The 22,341-nt window shown below is 40.5% G+C and overlaps 3 long non-coding RNA genes across 5 annotated transcripts; 2 read left to right on the plus strand and 1 right to left on the minus strand.

Moving 5' to 3' along the window:
* Positions 1-2,687: 2,687 nt before the first annotated feature.
* LOC145432709 (uncharacterized) lies at positions 2,688-5,942 on the plus strand. Of its 2 annotated transcripts, none has more exons than XR_013912942.1 (3): positions 2,688-3,229; positions 3,296-3,470; positions 5,660-5,942. It is a non-coding gene; the product is annotated as an uncharacterized LOC145432709 (long non-coding RNA). The 2 variants fall into 2 exon arrangements; XR_013912941.1 differs by having other exon boundaries at positions 2,688-3,219.
* LOC145432708 (uncharacterized) lies at positions 5,871-6,734 on the minus strand. Of its 2 annotated transcripts, none has more exons than XR_013912939.1 (3): positions 6,412-6,734; positions 6,296-6,346; positions 5,871-5,966 (listed from the first exon to the last, which is right to left on the minus strand). It is a non-coding gene; the product is annotated as an uncharacterized LOC145432708 (long non-coding RNA). The 2 variants fall into 2 exon arrangements; XR_013912940.1 differs by having other exon boundaries at positions 6,256-6,346.
* A 3,989-nt stretch (positions 6,735-10,723) lies between these two features.
* LOC145432707 (uncharacterized) lies at positions 10,724-18,483 on the plus strand. The gene is made up of 3 exons (XR_013912938.1): positions 10,724-11,098; positions 12,405-12,579; positions 18,007-18,483. It is a non-coding gene; the product is annotated as an uncharacterized LOC145432707 (long non-coding RNA).
* The last annotated feature ends 3,858 nt before the right edge of the window (positions 18,484-22,341 follow it).

The raw sequence follows: 22,341 nt of genomic DNA on the forward strand, positions 1-22,341 counted from the left end.
TCCGTTTACTACTCGACTCGAATCATCGAAATTAATACTCGATTCTGATTCGAGCACTTCGATTCATTGTGCCCAGCCCTAGTTCCAAGATAATACTCGCCAGCGCACAGCAAGAGATCACTAATTCACATTCCAATTAGCAAGCAACCTCTAGTTTCTAGTTGTTCAGCAACTAATATTTTTTTGAAATGCGCAACTAAAACTAGAACTAGAACTACTGAATTTTCAAAATCTGCAACTACAACTAGAACTAGAACTACGAAATTTTCAAAATCCGCAACTACAACTAGAACTAGAACTACGCAATTTTCAAAATCCGCAACTACAACTAGAACTAGAACTACTCAAAAAACCGTTAGTTAGTTGACCGTCAACTAACTAAATGTTTAGTTTGTAGTATGTACAAGTCTGACTGTGATTGTAAGAACACTCACTGCACAGTGCACACGCCACTACCTGGCAGCAGCATAACAATAACCAATCGGCCTAGTTTCGAATAGTAGCCTAACGTATTGTACAAATTGTACATTGTACAATGTAATGATGATTTGTTATGCTTAGGTAAACGCAATCTGACCTTAGCTGATTGGCGAGCGGTAGGCCTATTTACGTATACAATGGCCAAAGATTTGAAATTTTGTACCCGTCAAATTAAACATGACCATTTCTACATCGAAGCATTAAAAACCAGGCTGCTGATTAAAAAATCATAACCACGCCGTTATTTCCGTTACTCGTATAACGGCAGATCGAAATATCTGCATTAAGGGGGCACTTCTCTTTAGAAATAATTTTTTTGTGTTTTTTTTTTCTTCATCGATCTAGAACGGAAATTTCACGCTCTTTCCAAATATGTCATTATTTTTATGATATTCCAACTCCTTCTTATCCAAAACTAGTTTCTTTTGGTGACCATTTTATAAAAAAAAAAGAATTACAGCCCGATTTTTGCTGCAGTCGTGTTCATTCTAATCCAACATTCGCCTTTGCTGGGGGAAATAGCGCCATCTGGTGAAATCTATGCTGTAGAGCTCGAAATGAGTGTTCTAGTATAGTTCTAGCCAGTCTGCCTTCATAAACTTGGCTGCTTCACAGATTCAGTAAGCAGGCGAGTTGAAGCTGTTTTTTTTTCATTTATTTTTTGATTTGTTGACTGATAACTGACAATATTGGGTAGTATTTATTGTTTGCTTATAAATAAGTGTTCTAGCATGTCTGCTTTCATATACTTGGCTGCTTCATTGATTCAGTACCAAGGAAATGGTCCAGATGGAGGTTGTGTGTTGTCCTATTTCATCTTTTTTTATTCATTGACTGCTGACTGACAATATTGGGTAGTATGTATTGTTTTTTGATAACTGTCTTGGGTTGGTTTTCATTTCTAGCTATCAATATGCCTAGAATGAGTCGATCAAGGAAAGTTAGAGTTTTAGAAGAATCTTTGAAATGGAAAGATGCATTGGTGGATTCACCAAAACCCAAAATGAGTCATTCGTTGCGACCATAGGCCAAGGTGCCTGAAGAAAAGGTACTTATGAACTATGGCAGTAAAACGTGCTGTAGCTATGTCCGTACTGAACTGGAATATTGGATGCAGTGTATACTTGAGTTTTCTTGAAAGCCTAAACTTGCCAGTGAACACGTTCACAAAAATGGAACTGGTTTGAAGCGAAAAAAAAAGACAGACTGCATCTCGACGCTCTCTCGCTGTGAAAAATTTGAAGAGTTCAAGAGTCCTTAGACACATCAGACTATGTGCCTGGCGGCTATTAATGCTCAGGTTGTGTTATATATGGTTCAATGTGTGATGCAAATCAACTAATGTGGCCATTCATGTCATGATCAGTGTTCATATCCTTGTTTTTCGAAGTTATTGTAGTTTTATTTTTTTAAACGCGTTTTTCTCAAAATATACTTTTTCTGCACAAAAATTGTATCTGCTCGGCACCTGCTTGTCCGATTCATCTGAAATTTTGCACAAATGATGGTTAGGGTACGTATAATAAAATAATGGAGCGTTTTCTCAAAATTTTGTCCATAAAAATTTTTACGGGGGAAACAATCTCGAAAAAAATGAAAATTTAGGGTTCGCTGACAAAAATTTAATAAATTTTGTAAGAAAACCTTTTTTGAAAATCCCTCCATTATTTTGTAGATATATACCTGTACTATTACTGCAACAATATTTGAAATAAAATCTTGACAGACTTTTGAGTTTTTAGGATTTTTAATACGCGTGTTCAATATTTTCATGTTTTTTTGAGTAAGTGTACCGGTGGGGTACATGCTCATGGTACAACATAAAGACCATATTTGGAAAGGAAATTTCCTGCCCTTTCCAGCAATGTATGAATCATGGGGCTCGCATCTACCTTTAGGAATTTATGACTACAAACGTGAACACCTAAAAAAATCACTTTTAAAGAGAAGTGCCCCCTTAAGTGGATTGCAGTAAGAAGTTGATGTTTACCTTATCATAGGGTTGCCATACGTCCGGAATTTCCCGGACATGTCCGGAATTTCACCATTAAAACTGCGTCCGGGAGGAATTTCAAAAATATGCCTAAATGTCCGGAATTTTGAAGGCTTGAAATAAGTTCATAATTTTTCCGTAAACCAACCTAAACAATATTATTTTTGGGCCGATTTATGCTACATGCAATTTTTCTTCGCGCAGCGCGCAATTTTGGCCCTTTTCATACCGGATTTACGAAAATCTTTCGGGAACAAGTTCCGAAACAGGCGATGTTCACATAGAGAAAAAATTACCGGAACAGTTCCGGGAAAAGGACGCGTTCATACCTATTTAGAGTTACCGCGAACTTATGTTCACACAGGTCGTGTTTTCGGTAAATTCGCGGGAAATTATGGCCAGTATGAACGCGATTCTCCGTAACTGTTGATAGTTACGAAACCATGTCTGTGGGGTGTTCCAGTTGTAATATGCTTGTGGAAAACAATGTGGGAGAGGCATATACGTGAGATGCGGAGAAGTTGGCTCCAACTTTTAGCTATGGGATGTTGCGGATATGCCTTCTCGAAGTGTATGGGACTCTATACTCAATATCTGTATCAGTAATATAGAGCCCGAGTATGTTCCTGACTTGTATATTATCAACCGAAGCTGAGAGCAGAAACTGAAAGGCAGCAAAGAGGATAGAGTCCTGGAATGAAAAGAACCACCGATCAGGCGATCACATCTGCGTACGAGCCTACGAGGTACGACAAAGTCAGTTTATCTTTGTGATTGCTGTATAATGGTTTGGGTAAATCTAATCTTATGTACACTGTACAGAGAAACCAGGGAAATCGAGAAATTCGTGGGAGAAACATTTGGTATACTCTGCGACGAGCTTCCAGACCACAACGAAAAGCAGCAAGCAAATTACACGAACTCGATTTCTCTTGCTTGCTGAGTAGCTGTCGCTCTTTGGCGGCTAGCCAATGAGGCCAATCGTTTACAGATCCAGGTAAACATCAGATGTATTTTAAGAATGCAACTGTCACAAGTTGATTTTAATAAAAATTGCTGGTGCCTAGTAGGGCTAGCCACAATGATTCGAATACTCGAATTTGAATCGAGTATTAACATTATTGATTCGAGGCGAGTAGTAAAATACTACTTTTCGAGTAGGCTACTGAAATTATACTGAAAGTTGATTTACTAACGAGAATTATACCATAGTTCTGATAAACTTTACCACTGAGTAAGCCTTGAAACCGTGATTGGCCGTGTCGCAACATACGAGATATAGTGCAAAGCTACGAACGTTGCTGGAAATAACACATTTCCGAAGTCATGACCATCCCATATAACACTGTCAAGCAGTGCAATGAAAACGGTATGGTCGAAAAAACATTAAAGTATCTTTAATGTGACGGACAATAGGTGTTATGTTCTTTATGGTGGCATAAAAAGTAGCCTACACATTTGAATTTTTGTCATGGTACATTGTGTTGTGATGTCATCATGATGATACTTGACTCGAAGCGTAATAAGTGATTCAGAATCGAATCACTCAGGTACTCAATTTTGCCCAGCCCTAGTGCATAGTAATATTTCTATATTTGTCATGGCGGAATGTCAGCCAGTTTTTGCGTAGCATACCACTGCAAAAAGGTCAGACAAATTTGGTCTTGAATCATTATGTCAGAAAAAGAAGTCTGAAAGACCAATTGTTCTTGCCAAGTAGACTACTTTCTGTCTCAAAAGTAAGACCCAAATTGATGGAAAATAGACTCAAAACTGGAAACTGAGCAGTCAACATAATGACTTGACTCGAGTCATAGAACCATGAATCGAACTCGGCGCTCTGCTCGATGAGTTGGACTCGGATTTGACTCGGTGGTAAATTGAAAATGACTCGACTTTAATCTAGTCAAAACTATTGAAGTGGGATCGACTTGTGACTTGGTTACAACCCTGCTCACTTATTTTAATGAGAACATATTTGTATATTTTTGTAGTGTAGTCAGACATGTACATCAACCTACTCATTTAGTTACTTATAGTTACTAAAACTATATAAGTAGTTCTAGTTGGGGATTTGAAAAAGTGAATAGTTTCTGGTTCTAGTTGCGGATATTTGAAAGTGAGTAGTTCTAGTTCTAATTGCAGATTTTGAAAAGTTGATAGTTCTAGTTCAGGGCCGGCCAACCCGTGGCCCGCGAGTGAATTTTCGAAATTAGTAGTATTATCAAAAATGCATTGCACAGATTGTGTATTTGCAAGGCCAATCAAAAATTTGATTAGTCTGGCCGCAACACTTGAGATGTGATGACTGAAATATCAGTTCCGACGCATTGGTAGATCTATGAGCCAGTCACATTTTGGTAGATCTTCGTACACTACAATAAAGCAGAATACTTTGAGATAGATTTATCAAAAGTAAAAATTTTCTACACGGTTAGCGCAACATGTTGTCACTCGATTTCTTGCTTTTAATATTGTTACCCCTTTGTGAAAATGAAAGAACGCCTAATGTATCAGATTGAGTCTAACATTATTCTCGGTTACAAGGCAAAGTGTCGTTGAACATATGCGACCTTGCGTTTGCGCTCTCAGAAAGACCGTCGACTTTGAAACCTAGGCTCAAAATGATTGCCGCATGTTGGACGAAGCTTTCGATATCGATATGTTCAGGTGCCGAATAGTCCAGTCCTTGCAAACTGAGCCCAGCGATATACTCCAGGCTTCCAATATAGTCCAGTGACAATATTATTAATTTATCACTTCAAAAAATGTTTGCGGCTAGTGGCCCGCAAAATAGTTCGTCAATCGAATGTGGCGATTTGGCTGAAAAGGTTGGCCACCCCTGTTCTAGTTGCTAGTTTAAAAAATTGAGTTCTAGTTAAAATTGCGCATTTCGGAATTCCAGTACTTTGTACAAGTCTGAGCGCTGTGGGTGGATAAAAAATTACCACAGCAACATTTGTACCAAACATGCATTTGCTGCATTCAAGTTTTTCAGGATGACTTCATGATTGGGAGCCAGAGGGTTGCGTACTAGCCTACATAACTGATGACGCAGCCTATCCCTTTCAGCCCCGGCTCATGAAGCCTTTTCCCTGAAACACAGAGCATAAGCTAAAGCTAGTTTCAAATATGTAATATAAATTTCCTTTCTGCTACCCTTAAAATTCTCAATTGCTTTTTCAGAAACTTAGCAAAGCACACTTGAAGATTTTGGTCGACTGAAGGCGCGGTGTTCGGCTTTGCTCAGAAACTGCAATCCACTAAGGGCAGAATGATACAGAGGATGGTATACGCAATGAAGACAAGACCTGGTGGTGATCCAAGTATCGCTGGCCCAGACGTCAGAAATGCCCTGTGTGACTTTCTCAATAAACAATGCTCTAGCTTAACCAGATGTGTTTGTGCTGTTTCATTTTATTCATGAGAGAAACTATAACTTAATGCACACTTGCACATTTCCACCTTTTTCATCAGTATCCTCCATCTAGACCTGCGAAAAGATCAGATTAAGTTACACTTGCCTAACAAAGGAAGACTTGGTTGCAACAAGAAAATGAAGGCATAGGGTAAAACCAAATTATGGCTTGGATGATGTACGATGGTTTACCAGCCCGTTGGTACAATTTCAATTTTGGTTGGTGATTCAGAGCTAGGGACATCATTCTCTGCTGCCACCATCAAGGCAGATGTTACCACGGTGACTAACCTACGCACAGCATATCCGTGGTTAGAAACTTGCCTTTGATGTAACAAATTTGGTAAGGGTTAAGATCACATACCAAATTAGTGTTGAAGTCCTAAAGTTTTCAGGCAACTCACCCAATACTGCATCATTTGGAGATGGTGTTCTACCTTTTTAGCCGTGCTGCTCTGTTTACAAAACCTCACAAAAAAGAAGCTGACTAGTAGTCAGTGACTAGGTATTGTGAGCTTACAGAATATAAATCCAAGAATAATGCATTCCCAACACCATTACACAAGAAGACCAAAATGCCGCAGGTAGCTGACCTCGAAATACAAGCAGCCTGAATGAACAGCGCGTTACCGTAACTAAAAGTTTGATTGACAGCGTTCCGGGAACCCAGCTGCGCCATTCGTGTTCATACTCAGTCGGTCCCGTAAAAATCTCCGAAAATAAGCGCGTTCATACCGCCCCGAAACACCAGTGTTATGTTCACATAGAGGGGTTCCGGTAAACATTTTCGAGAAATGTTATTCCCGGAACCCCGGTATGAAAAGGGCCTTAGGAACCCAAATTTTGGTTTTGATATGGGGACTACCACCCTCGCAAAAACTGCAATCAGAAATAGATAAAAATACCATTCATTTCCAAAAATAACTCTTATTGTAATCGCAATTACAAAATAGCGGTATATTCATAGAATCGGTTTAGGCCGTTTGGATGATTATTCAAAGATGATAGTTTGCCTTTATAAAATTATATAGTAATATATGGAAGAACCAATATTATTGACATAATTCGTTCAAATCCTTTAACGTCCAGATGCATATAGAAACAAGATGCATATAGTAAATCGCCAGAAGTTGCATCGATAATTACTAACGAGATAGCGTGGGATGCGGTAATAACGAATCCAGTTAGGCATTTGGCTGAAGAAATCTTGACGAAGGTACGAGAGAGCGATCCAGTAAGAGGTGACTAGAGAGTATATCGTGATGGCAGAGCGCAAACATGGTGCGATGCGAGCAATATGGCGGTGGCATGCTGTTTGACCGTAAATGGGAAGGTTGTCGAAGATGCAGCATGGATGAGGAAAGAGGACGACGGAACGCATATAAATGTCGCGGAGCTCGACGCTGTCGTAAAGGGATTGAGTTTGGTGCTGAGATGGGGTTTCACAAATGTGTAAGTTGTGACCGACTCGGTCAGTGTGTTCCATTGGGTCACGTCAATATTGGAAGATTCGCGCCGACCTAGAGTCAGCGGGCTAAGTGAAATGATTATTAAAAGAAGATTGGGAATTATCGCACAGCTCTTTCAGGAATACTGCATGGAGGTTACAATTCCTTGGGTACCATCGTCGGAGAATCTCGCAGATGCACTAACGAGAGTCCCGCAACGCTGGCTAAAGAAGGTGTGTCTTGGAGTAAACCGGCGTAATGAGAACGTGAATGAACAGGTACGGACTCTTCATAACGTGCATCACCTATAGGTGTGAATCGGACGCTTTTCGTGGCCAAAAGAAGCATTGGCGAAGCTGTTACTTGTGATGTTGTTCAACGAGTAATCAATGAGTGCAACATCTGTCGCAGAATTGATCCAAGTCCCGTGAGATGGGAACACGGGCAACTTTCCGTTCCCGTTGTCTGGGAGCGCCTGGCATTTGACATTACTTACGTCAACACTCGACCATACCTGAGTTTGATCGACTGCGGGCCTAGTCGATTTGCGATATGGCGGGTGGTGCGAAATGAAACGGCCGATCAAATCATCCAGATCCTTGAACAAGTCTTCTCGGAAAGAGGTGCGCCGAGTGAAATTCTGAGTAATAACGGACCTTGTTTTACTAGTCAGAAAATGCGCCAGTTTTTGAACAGTTGGGGGGTGGAACATGTGTTCAGCTGCGCCTACCGGCATTCTGGAAACGGTATTGTGGAGCGGAATCACAGAACTATCAAAAGAATGGCTGCGAGATCTGGAGGTAGTGTTGAACGAATGGTGTATTGGTACAATCACACTCCGAATTCGGAGGATATTGTACCTACGGATAAGGTGTTTCGCTATGAATCTGGTTTGCCATCTTCAATGATCCGCGCAAGCAGAAAGAGATTGGACCGACAAAATAGTTCCAACCCATACCGAGTCGGTGATGTAGTGTTCGTGAAGCCACCAAATGCTCGATGTACTACTCCATGGAATAGAGGTGTCGTTACCAGGGTTGTCGCCGACGTGGTGGTTGAGGTTGACGGGATGAATCGACATCTTTCTGACGTTAGACTCGCCGTCGGGGATCTACCAAACCCACCAGGAAGTGTTACGACGCGCGAAATCGACTTGAATTGTAGCAGAGGAGATGCTGCCATTGATACAGAAAACAGCGGTAACTCGGGTGAAGCTAATGGTCCAGTCGGCACGGAAGAGAATATCAGCGATGGGAATAACTCGGCTAATCTGGATCAACCTGGTGATGACAATGTCGATCAAGATATTGAGAGAAATAACTCTGAACATTCCCCAGCAAACACCCGATATCCCGTGGAGTTACTGGTATGTCCACAATTGTTCCCACTCGTCCCACCTCCCACCCTCAGTTACGGAGGACTTGCTCAGTATGCCCAACATTGGACGTCAATTTATGTAACTCCAGGTGACTACCAGAGGAAGTGAATTTTAGAATGCTCCTGTGCCAGTCACCATTGACCATTCCAGTAGATGTCATAATGGTGTGATGCCTGGATGCCACGTACACAGGAGTTCGTCAGGATGTCCCTACTTTCTATGAATTCAAGTGTGCATTGTGCAATCAATGCAAAATAGTTTTCTGAATACACTCATGAATGTCATGATACATTTCACCATTTGTAATCTATCGGAGTGAATACGAGAATGTTGATTGATGATATGGCGATGATTTTCTATCGCGCGGAACTTTAGAAGCCCGGCTATCGATGATCGCGGTTGCACATTGTTAGAGATATAATGTACGATATAGAGACATACAGCTATTTTATTGTGACATTACTGGATCGAAATGTCCACATCAAGGCAAAATATATGTTATTTCAAATATACCGTATAACCAATGCATGTGAAATCTTCCGAAATGAAAACTTGACATCCGTTATAATGGTATGGTGATGACTATTCCAATCACGGAACTACTCAGTCTGCCCGGCTATTATCGATAATTGAGGCCGTACTGCGCAAGAGGCCAGCGATAATGCATATAGCTCAGTGATATGAGGCATTCCGATACCTGTCGAGTGTCGAGCCGAGCACGCCTGTTGCTTGAAATTCATTCAACCATAAAACCAATAAAGACTGCGTTCTTCTGTCTGGCGAGCATGCGCGCGCGTGATTCAGTTTGAATTTGAAAGAACATGTTTTGTAGTAATGGCGGAGTGACGGGTTTATCACAGGAATGGTTTAGTTTAGAATAGGATACTTAACGGCGTGGATGGATTGTGCGTGCTATTGATTATTATTGATATTGTCGCTGTCATGAGTACTAGAAAGGCAGAGAGCGTGGAAGCTTGGTATTTGAGTGCTATATTTATTGAATAGCAACAGCCTCGGTCATCATTAACTGCGATAACCGTCATGAATTTCACTATGATTCTAGTGGCACGTCTACGCCGCGGTTTATCATGTACGAACGAAACGAATCGACCCGCCGCTAATCGTAAACCTATGCAGTACTTGAAATACTATATAAGCGATGAGCATGATCATGATAATATTTAATTATGTGCAATCATTGAAGTTCGATTTGCAGCACAGTGGGTTTCATGTTGTTGTAATATCCAACTTCTGTTTGATGTGTACGGTATATACTATAAAAGTTTATAAAGAATTTCCAAAGACTGCAAGATCCATGCAGCAAACCAGATGCAGCATCGATGAATGTATTATAGCCTTGGTTTATAAAGCTACATAATTTGAAAGTGTATTATAGGATGTTCCTTTACGGAATGTGAGATTGCTGAATTTGTGGCTGAAAACTATTGTTGCACCTATGGTAATGAATATTTGCATCCTATTGACTGGCATATTTATTATCGTATTCGTTGTAATTTTGTGTTGTGTCCACAACAACATTATAACCATTGAAACTAGTCGAGGTTTTCGGTGAACAAGTCAAAATGTATGGCTTTATTATTAGTTTAATGTTAGGGTATTCTAGGAACAATCATTATAGTTAACCCAACTTTAACCTCAGCCTAATTTAATGATACCCCAATGCTAAACCAATTATATACTACATGGATTTTAACATGTTTATGGGGCAGACGGGTTGTCGCAATGTCGGCAATGTCGCCGTGCAACATACTTAAAATGCTTACTTATAACTTGCAATATAATGATAACTTATAATTTACATATAGCTTATCTATACGATATCATGAAATCCCTGGTAAGAAATAGTAGTCGCAAAAATTATAGTCGCATTTATAGCTCATTGGATATCTTGCGCGTTCCTTGTCATATATTATGAAGGTTTAAAATTGGTGAAAGTAGATAATTATTCCATTGGAATTTTTATTTCTTCTCGGACCTTGAGCTGACATTGATCTTGATATTTCGCCCATTACCTTCCAATAAGTATATTGCACGGAGACATTATGCCGACATTCACAAAATATATTGCACGGCAATAACATTGCCTACATTACAGCGACATTCACAAAGTAGATGGGCTCTAGGGAAGACTGACTGCTGATAGTCATGTTGTCATGAATAAGAAAGCACACTATTGACCCTTATTATCAATGGACTCTTAATGCGGATGAGGCAGGGGCATATATGGGTCTGCGTATACAACATCGCTTCATTTTTAGCAGGAGTCTGAATATGGAACAGGCAATGTTATATAGTACTTTACAACTTCGGAGCAACGCATCCCAGTCGTGCATTGTCCATGGATTAAGAAGATGAATCATGTAAGTTGGAGTGATGATTTATGATTGTTCATGTTCATTAATCAGCGATTTATTAGCCTGAAAAAAGTGTCATAAATGATGCGCAAATAGACTCTGTGACGGTGGTTCCCGATCAGGATTTCGCCAGTGGTGCTCAGAATTGCTGCATGATATTTTGATATTGTAACTCTACGACCTGATGTTTCGTTGAATCCAAGTGTGCCATAATTCACAGTGACGCTAATCTGGTATACATGATTTCCATAGATATCTCAGGTTGGCTGCATCACTTCTGTTCTGATTAGTAGGGCTTGGCAAAATCGAGCATCTGAGTGAAGAGTGATTGATTCTGAATCTGGTGTTAAGTGTCAAGTATTCGATAATCACTCATTATGATGTTATACTCATAACAGTCATAACAGTATGAGTATTATGGAAAGTTGAAAACGTATCTTTTATGTTTCTACTAAGAACATACAATGATGCAATGCTAGTTTTACATCACACTAAATTACAGATAATTTGGTATATTTTCGACCGATACCTATTTCATTGCACTTTGTGACTATGCTGTGGGTTAATCATGACTTCACAGATATGTCATTTCCACTAAAGTGAATAGCTTTGTACTACGTATTTTGTATGCTACTTCTACATTGGAAAATGGTATCAAATATATAATTTTATTGATAACTGTACTCTTGGTGGCAAAGAGCGTATAATTTCAGAAGGCCTACTTGAAAAAGTCATCTAATTGGCTCGAATCAATAGAATTAATGGTGACCAGTGAACTCGGCCCATGACGAATTCGGCCTATTGAACTCCGCCTTCGGTGAAATGGGCCCATGGTGACTTTGTCAATACAAATTATTATAAATGTCGTGAATCGTATTATTAATTGAAGGCAATGGCGAATTGGTGATAGCGGATATGTCGCATGAATGTTATTCCCACTGGGGGCGGTATCGTATGTCGGATGTATAAAATGTTATATTGAACGTACGGAGCTGTATAATGTTGACGAAGAGTGCAGAACGTCAAGGATCAGATCGCACATCGTGAATTAGGTGCATCCCAAGATTAGGGTTGGAGAGGCTTAGGTTTAGCCCGAGTTCACCTCCGAAGGCCGAGTTTACCGTAGGCTGGGTTCAATGGGCTGAGTTTACTGGTTATCGAATTAATACTCGATTTAGATTCGAGTACTCATGTGCAAAGCTTGTACTTGTACACCATTGTTTTTGTTTTTTAACAGGATGTTATGGATACCTGGCTTCAGTTCTTGACTAATGCCTTCACTAAACCTATTCTAATCATTTAAATTTTCTAGATCGACAATGTCTTCAATTGATGGCAACAACGTCAAGCAGGCTGTACGAAGAATGCCTTCTAGACTGGGGCCGAGATCGTTTGGAAGAACTACTGTGACCTAGAACAAGCGTTGCTTTTACTCTACAAAATCGGTGCTGCGCCATGCTCGGGAAAAACTCAGAAAGCAATCGAAGGTAAAAAACGTTGAACAGACTATATAGAAACCAGTGGTGGTCAAAGTAATCATCTTTTGTACTGAAGTTGAAGTAATGTCATGAATTTATACACACGTAGATGTAACAAGCTACAAGGTGTGTCAAATCTATTTGAAATGGAAGTCGAAAATGAAGTTCTGAAATATGCTCTATTAATTACTTTTAAAAAGTAGATTTGGTCGATGTGTTGCATACGATTGCCCGACATATGAGCATGCGACACAATGGAAAACGACATATGAGCATGAGCATGGAACAGTTTAGCATGCGTCACTTCAGTATGTGACTTCAGAACCCCAAAACTAACCCTAACCCGAAACATAACACTGAAATTGACCGCTATATATCCCGACCCCAAGCCCTACCCTAACCCAAGCCTAAATTCAACCCTAACCCGTAATTTAACTCGCATGCTCATGTGTCGCATGCCCGTATGTCCACAGACCGTTGCATACTCAATAGTTGGTGGGGTGATCAAAGTAATCATTGTTTGCACTTAAGTAGAAGTAGTAGCAACGCTGTTAACATCTACTCTAGTATAATTAGTGGTTCACAAGGCGACAGTGGAGCTTACGCGTAGTTCGCCGAAGCGAGAATACATGCATTATCGGCACTTACGATGTACACAATCCTAATGTCATTTGTGGTAATCACGGTTTTTGTCGACTACAATGGTCATTTACACCACGCCGATATTTCTTATTTTTGATTTCGTAATCGTCGACTTATAGCACGGCACACTCCTGGCCTTTTGTAAGACACCGCTTATGCCAGGGGTCGCCAACTCAAAACGGGTCGCGCGCCACTTTCAAATTCCGAGGCCGCTGGCCGCATGAATTCAATATCGAGATAAAATAGGCCACACAGTTGAACAACCACGCTATCTTGTCACCTATACTAACCCCTAATGCAGTGGTTCTCAACCTTTTTGGCTTCGCGGACCCCTTTCGACCGTCACGGGCCCTCGCGGACCCCCTCAAGTTTTAATTCAATTTTAGATCTATCATGGTGCAACCTTCATCCATCTTGTGCAAATATGAACTGTAGGCTTATGATAAACAGCGAAATAATGATTTTTCTTGAAAATAACATCATACTATTTATGTGGAAGTTGGTAGATTTTTATTATTCCAAAGCTAATTTTGCTGCTGTATTTCTTGAAGTACGTGGCCCGGTGGCCGTGTCTTGTAAATCCGCGTCTTCGTTATGACATAAACGAGGAGTGCCGAAAATCATTTCCACAAAGATAGATGGAGGCTAATGGAACATCAACGCACAACGCTTCCGACGATACTTATGGTGTGATCAGGGGCGTAGCCAGGGGGGTAGAATTGAAGAACGTTCTACCCCCTTCCAGGCTCGATTCTATCCCAAAAATCCCAAGTCAACGCTACAGCAATAACAACATTTCTTCTCGTTATCGCGTAATTTCAATTTGCTGAGCGCGACGCCGATCGCCGACGCTGATTACATGCCTTTTTCTCGTCGATCTCTCGTGCTATGGAAGCGCGTGTATGCAAGCGTGAAAGGGGCATTGTTACATTTTTCTCTTGGCGAGGGTTAGCGATCAGCTTAATCCCTTTATTCTGAATGCGGTCGTCGAGCAATAATAACATTTGTCGCGTCGTTCAACGCGTTGTTTTCTCATCAAGAGTTCATTGTAAACGATAACGAACATTAATAACATGAAAATAACAACTTATAACTGAGTGAAATCATGTTTTAAAACAATCGCATCTGATTCGTGCTTTGCCGAACTCAAGCCTGTTCCCCGAAACAGCGTGAAGACACAATACATTCGATTCGCATTTTATTTTTGACGCCATTGTTGTGCATTGTCTTGACCTCAATGACCATCTATACGTCATACTAGATTATGCCTTTCGTGATCGGTATCCCACCAGGACGCATTCAGCCTTCGATAGCCGCGCCGAAACTTGTTTGAGATTCCCTCGCTTTGCGAATAAGTCATTATTCACACGCCGGTACAATTAGTATAGCCTATGCGCCATGTTCGAAATGAATGGAATTAAAACGCCGAGAAGACGTTAACTCTTACACGCGAATTGAATCATGTCAAAATTCATGAAGATATAACAGATTCTGCGCTGTATAGATTGTTCGTCGTGAAATGTTGTTCTGGTATTGTTTCAAGGTCGATTACTTATTTGAATACAAATAAGATCTGCACTGTCACGGGATGAGCGCGTGCGCATCGTAACATGATCCGTGATCCCCGTGCAAGTTGTTGATTGCTCACACGATCCCCGTGCAAGCTGTTGATTGCTAACTCGCTTTCAGTAATTAGATTCGCCGCTTTGAAAAGCGTACGGAATATAGAAGTCGCTATCGCTAAAGGTATGACGCATAGAGGCTCATTCTGCCCCCTTTATTCAGTTCTACCCCCTTTTTATCTCGGCTGGCTACGCCCCTGGGTGTGATCGCAACATTTATGACACCAAAATGAAGAAACATATATTTAATGAATATATCACGTCCAGCATCTAGCGCAGGGACGGGCAACATACGGCCCGCAGAGAGTTTCTACCGTCAAAGTGAAATCCTAATCTAAACGTATAGACAAATTTTGTGCGCCAAACAATGGATCCAAGTTTTCCAACCTGAGAAATAACTTGTTCTGTTCGTTTTACATGTATATTTACGATCAAACATTTTCGACCATGAACAATTGAACATTAACAAGACAAGGCTGCATACCAATATAACTGGTGATATGAATTTCAGAGTTGGAGCGTAATGCTTTGATAGCAACGAAACACTCCTTGTTCATCAAAAAACCAGCCTTGTCAATAGGGCATCCGCAGTAAGAATGCACCGAATCTGATAGCCGAACTTAAAGAGCAGGTATATCATTGTCCGATTTATCACGAGTGTCAGCCAAAAATATTAGGGTTCATTTCAATATGAATATACTATGCAATTGTATATTAAAGTAATGTACCTCCAAGAAGCTGTTCAAATAGTGGTTATGTATATCACAGAATACAATGGATTTCGTGGCGAGGTTTCAATCCCTGCATTGGGACAAATTTAAAAAAAAAATCAAAAATATTTATTTTGGACGACTGTTCACTAATTTGATGAGACTGACAACTTCAAATTCAGAAGGTTTCGCAGAAATTACGAAGTCACCCTGATTGACGTAAATATCTCCATATTTTTATTTTTCCCACAAACCCAAACTGAACGTCTCTAAACAGCAATTTGTTTGTATCAGCAGGTTATTGGAAAATTGGCAAGGAAAATGAATTTCCACACTACGATAATTCATGTCAGACGATTATGATGATGATATGATTCATGAGGTTTTAGCAGTTGTGGTGTGAAACTGCCTCATTCTTTTCTCAAATTAAAAAATAAAATAAGAATTAGTATATCAACCATTTTGAAATTTAGCGGTCTCGCGGACCCCCGGTTGAGAACCGCTGCCCTAATGAATTGATATCTTGGTAAATTTGGGGTACCGGGCTTATCGAACGCCTTGAAATCTTCATTAATATAAGGATTGCACAGTGTGTGATATATAGAATCGAAATTCGAATTCTCTGTAAAGTATTATATAGTTTCGAATACTGAAAATATATAATACTTTACTGAGAATTAGAATTTCGATTCTATATTCGTACACGAAATTTACTTTCACTTACTCGACTCGAATCATTGGAATTAATACTCAATTCAGATTCAAGTACTAGAATCATTGTGGCCACTGGCCAGCCCTAGTTATTCTAGGTGGTCGCTTCCAAACAAAGATGGTCGGAGACTCGGAGTAGTCGTAGTTAGTACTTAAGTATCAATAGTGATTTACAAGACATCAAACTACCTTTCAAGTATAAGTAGAAAGTGAAGTTCGAAAAAGTAGGCTACTGGGGTGAGTAGTTTCAAAAAGTGGACACAGTCGAAATGTCGAGGCTTATTGTATGTAGTCGTAGCAGGGTTGTAATGAATCGAGTCATGACTCGACTCGTGTCCCGATTACGCATGACTCGAACCAAGTCATATGACTCGAGACCAACATTTCATTGCAATTTCGAAGTATAGTAAAGTGACCGCACTATTGGGAATTCATCTATTGGTACTTGTATTCGAAAATGCGACCAGAAACTGCTAAAAGTGAGGAAAATTAGTAGGCTATATTTTGAATGAGAATTGAGAACCATTCGATATCACCAAACACAGTTATAACAAGTGGGTTAACAAGGCTTTAACTGGAAACTGAGCGTCAACACAATGACTTGGACTCGGACTTGACTCGGTGGTGAATTGAAAATGACTCAAATTGACTCGAGTCAAAACTATAAAATTGAGATTGACCTGTGACTTGGTTACAACCCTGAGTCGTAGGTGCATGCTTCTGAACAGAGATGGTCAAAAACGTAGTTGTTTTCAGCACTCAAGTAGAAGTATTTGTTGTGTCATCAATGGAGTAGAAGTAGTAGTAACGCCATGTATTTCCACTCTGGTACAAGCAGTGATTTACAAGTCTTGTCCAAACTAATTATGAGTATTGTTTTTTGTTTGCATACTCATTCTGTTTATTCCGGTTGACGAAGAAATAAATCTCTCTCTCTCTCTCTCTAATTGATGTGAAAGTATAATTTCTGAAAAGTACTCAACTATGTACTTTAGATGTTTCCAGGGTTGTAGCCAAGTCACAAGTCAATCTCACTTATATAGTTTTGGCTCGAGTCAAGTCGAGTCATTTCCAATTCACCACCGAGTCAAGTCCAAGTTAGCGAGTATACGGTCGAGTCCGAGTCATGGTGTTATGACTCAAGTTCAACCATTGCGTTGACTGCTCAGTTTCCAGCTAAATTCTTGTTCAATCCAGTTTTTATATCTCTGTTCGGTGATATCAACGGTTCGTATTTATAATATATAATATAGGCTACTGATTTTTCTCACCTTTAACAGTTTCTGGTCGCATTTTCAAGTACTGCTACCATTAGACGAAATACCAATAGTGTGGTTACACTAGTGTGTTATCGGTCTTAGCCGTCGGAGTCTCGATTCATATGACTTGTCGGAGTCATTACATAGATTGACTCGAGTCGAGTCATTTCCGAATTTTGAGAAAAAGACTTGAGTCACCAGAAATCGCAACTCGACTCATTGCAATTACAGCCCTGGGTGTTTCCACAAGTTGATTTGATTGGCTGACGCATACTCTGTATCGCTAGTTCAGAAGCTCTCCACACTCAAATAGACGCAGTAGTAATAGTATCGTCATAAATTTTCACTCAAGTACAAATAGAAGTAGCGATTTACAAGACATATTACAATTAATGCAAGTGGAAATATATAGTGAAGTTCTGATACATATTTCATGTGCTATGAAGAGTGTATCTACATGCAATTTGCTGACATTGTTTTTATGTGCTTCAGGCAAAACAAGGACTGAGAAGAAACCTGTTGTTGCAACCAAAGTTTATTGCCAAAGACGAATGGCAACCAAAGTTTATTGCCAAAGACGAATACGCGCTCGCGCTCTTAACATGATGCGGTACAGCCGATGCATCGTGTTACGTCTTGCAATGGTAGTTCCTACTTATGATTGCTTATGTCTGTTTTTAATTGTCTTAGCGGTTGTCCTTTGTCAAATTCCTTTGACACGTTTCTTTCAAATTTCTCGTATGCACCTCAATTGGAATGTTTGTCATGTTAGTTAGTTAGTTAAAACTGGCTGATATTTCCAAAATTCATGAGACACATTTATTTCATATATTTATAATTTTGTGATCGAATTTTCACTTAATCCTTAACTTTGTTAAATTAAATAATAAGAGTTCTTTAATTAATGTTTTACTTGAAATTTGCAATTGTCGTTTTCCAGTAACCCAATATAAACAGTTTGTGAGCTTATATGATGTTGGATTCCATGTAGTTGGGATTCCATGTAGTGGGAGCAGAGCAGGTATCGAAGTGGAGGAGGTAATCATAGAGATCATTAAGTATTCCACAGGGAGTCCTGAGGACTTGAACAGGTACGAATAACACGTCCGCAGTACGTGGACTTGCGTCCATAGGGAGTGGCGTCGAGTCCACAGTACGACAGACGCGTCCATAGGGAACCACGTGACGTCTTGGATAGGTCAGCCGCGTCCATGAGGAGTCGCTTCATGTCCACAACACGTCATTGTGGACGTACTCAGCGGGCAGACAGGACGTCCCTAGTTGTCGACAAACTCACTCCAGGAAGGTGACGGCCGTAAGTTACCGGACGTCCTGCCGGCAATTCCACCGGAAGTCAACTGGACATCGAGTGTTTGCTGGGTCGCGACCAAATCGGGATCGAGCGCCGCCACAATAGTTGGCTTTTTTTTATGAAGGCTAGATGTTGTGTGTATCTGTACTAAGGATAAGTGATTTTTTTACATTTTGATTTGTTCGCGCGTAATGCTTATGCCTTGTGATGATTGCATATACCTTGCAAGTTTTAGCCTTCAAGTACGAATTCTGTATGCTACAAATTCCAGTTATCATCGCTTTCGTCCATCGTTTGAGGCACACCTCCACCGCAGTTTTTCGTTTCTTGTACGCCAGTATGTTTTAGTTGTGGGATCCACTTTGTGTGCTTCTATAATAGCAAACGATTCGTGTTAATTTATTCAGAATTAGCCCATTGGCCAGACAGCCTTATATAGGCTCACTGCGTGGTTACACCGGTTACACTCAAAAGCTTTGAATTTGGTTCAGTGATCAATAGATCACGGGGGTAGGAAGACCAAATGACTCCCCGTCTCCGTCAATAGATCACAGGCATATATCGAAATTTAACTTTCAATTTGATGTATCGATATGTGTACTGTACACTGCGTATTAGTTTTTTTTTTGTCGTTTCCACACTTATCACGTTGACTTGGCTTCCCGTGCGATCTTCAGACCAAGGGGAAGTTTGACGTTTCATGTATACACTGTTTTAGAATTGTTCATCTGATTTTCACGTTTGAAGTTACATCGTTGCGTTATGTGTTGGTTTCCCTTGTGATCTTTAGATCAAGGGGAAGTGTGATTGTGATTAACGTAATGTGCTCCCGACGCTCCTGTCACGCGATCGACAGAACGGGCTCGAAGGCGAGAGGACTGGTTGTGCGGTTTTTACGGAAACGTTTTAAATACATTGAACTATATTACAATGACGTCTTCATGTAGAACCGTGTGAGCGATCCGTATACTGTAACGCTATCACGTCGCGTCTATATCAGCTTCGTTACCATGTCACCGCGTCCATAAGAATAACGATATATTGTCGCATTCATTGGAACGCAACAAATGCTGTCTGGCGAAACGAGAGAGTAGCTCAGGACGTAACAATGCTATCTGGCGAAACGAGAGAGTAACTCAAGAGAAAAAGAGCTAGACACCATTGTTGCGTCCCAATGCCAATCTCCATAACAATGAAAAATTCGAGGCTGATTGTGGGAGTTCCAGGGCCACAAGCGGAATAAAAATTTATATTTTCGTAATCAGTGCAGAGTCAGCTTTCGATTGATACCCGTTTTACCAAATTAAATGCTCGTCAAGCCGGTCAAAAATGACCGTCAAATTGCCTGTAGCCAAATGGAAATTGTGACGTGATACAATTTGACTGAGGCGTGAGATTTGCCTGTGTCGACACCATATAGGACACTATGCTTGAACACAACAGTATATTACCAGTTAACATTTTCTAATTACCGACATTCTCGTCTGATTTTATATGTGATTATTAACAGTGTCCTCTTTTCCGGGTTTCAAACTATGGTAGCAGTAGGCCTACTTCTGGTTAACTTTTAAATAATGTGAAAATCATACGCAGGGCGAAGATACGGCAAAAAATATGAAAATTTTACAAAACTTGATTTTCTATGAATTTGAAAAGGGATTTCAAAATTTGAAAACGTCGCAGGTCCGGGTTCGAGATTTCCATAATATACTTGATACAGACCAGCGATTGACACGTGTAATACACTATAGATCAGTGGTTCTCAACCGCCGGTCCGCGGACCGGTGCCGGTCCGCGAGGAATATTACAATTTTATACTTTAATTTCAAGATGCAATGTTGAAGGCTTGTCCTTTGATAAAATAAATAAAACATCTAATTTTAAACTGATTTAAAACTTCGCGAGGTAACATTAGGGCTAGAAACATGTGTTAGTCACGCTCAAACGTAACAATGGGTGTCATGCTTAAGTGATTTTCTGTGCTCAATACCTGTCTGTTTATTTCCTTCCACCTCATGTTCTTAGCAAGATGTGTGTAGTGCAGTAATTTATCAGGCTTAAATAGGTTGCATTGAGACCTTTATTTAGTTAGTATAGTAAATGATTGAATATTCGTATGTTCCTGCATTATATTATAGTGTAGCGATATTTGGTGTACCACTTGAACTTGGTGCTATTTATGTGCGGCTTTGGCCATCTACAATAAACGGTTGCCCTGAAGGGATGCATAGTGCCGAGTGATTGATGCGTATACTACCACCCTATCGCCAATACTCCGCAACATGTTCGATTTGACTTAAAGTACAAGACGTTTCATTTGACGACATGCGAGCGACAAATACAGAACAGATACGATCTCACTCATCGCTAAGCAACGCAGTTTGATCATTGGTTTTCGATTCATTTATTTTGTGCAGGACCGTAACTGGGGCACCCCAAACCGCCCAATTTGAGAGGGGCCGAGATTGAAAAGGGCCTAAAATTATTTTGCAAATGAATATAAATCATAGCGTTTTATTTGAAACTTTTTCCAACATTTTTCAATTTCTTTTCGGGCTTTGCACGATTTAGTGTCCCAAAATGTCTTGCTTATTATAGGTGCCCTTCTGAGAGAAATACGCATGATTTATAGGCATTTCGCCGTCAGCCATTGCCGCACCACGACGTATCCACACATAATGAAGTTTAGGTTAACATATGGGACTCCGAAATTTGGGCCTAAAATTCGACCGCGAGAAAAGCGCTTCAGTCGTGAATGATCGAAAATTGTCGCGATAAGCTACGTAAACTCTCTGCTTCCGGTGAGTGGAATGGATGTGATCACAAGTACAGGTGAAAACATCCACCCAAGTGTAGGGTCTTGGGGCGAAGCCCCCGGAAGTTTGGCTTATCGCCCTGCGGGGGCTCCAAGATCAACGTTTTTGGGGGTGGGCGGACGAAGTGCTTTTTCGGCCCGGATTTGCGGATGGCCGGTATAGCTGCTGTAGTGTGTTTTCTTGCGACACGCACTGTATTCGCAGTTGCCGGAGCAGCCTGCGTCTGGTGGCAGTGGGCAATGAGCAAGGTAGCAGGACAAGGTGCTTGGTTCGACTCCGATACGCTTCTTCTCTTGATATTGTCGGTCGGTATTGAGTTGGCGTGGCCGTTTAAACCCACGGCCTTTGGCGCAAAAGACTGTAAACGACTCTCAGCGGTAGCACGTTTATCTGGACAAGACAATTTTACCTCGACTTGGCAGACTCACTACCATAAAATCAGATGGATGCCATCATGAAAATTATTATATACGATCAAAACCCTCCAAATGTCACTCTCTAGCATCATATAATTGCCAAAATCGGTTGCATACTTTACATTCTGGCTTCATTTCAATTTTGACAGTTCACCGGTCCGCCAGAAATTTTTTGAAATTTTACCGGTCCGCGAGGCGAAAAAGGTTGAGAACCACTGCTATAGATAACTAACCTCCGTAGGTTAGTTATCTATAAATACACGTCGTGTATAGCGACAGCGAG

The sequence above is a fragment of the Botryllus schlosseri genome, unplaced genomic scaffold (genome assembly GCF_051294905.1).
Source record: "Botryllus schlosseri isolate E-star unplaced genomic scaffold, Bs_hap1 Bs102a, whole genome shotgun sequence".
NCBI classification, from domain to species: Eukaryota; Metazoa; Chordata; class Ascidiacea; order Stolidobranchia; family Styelidae; genus Botryllus; species Botryllus schlosseri.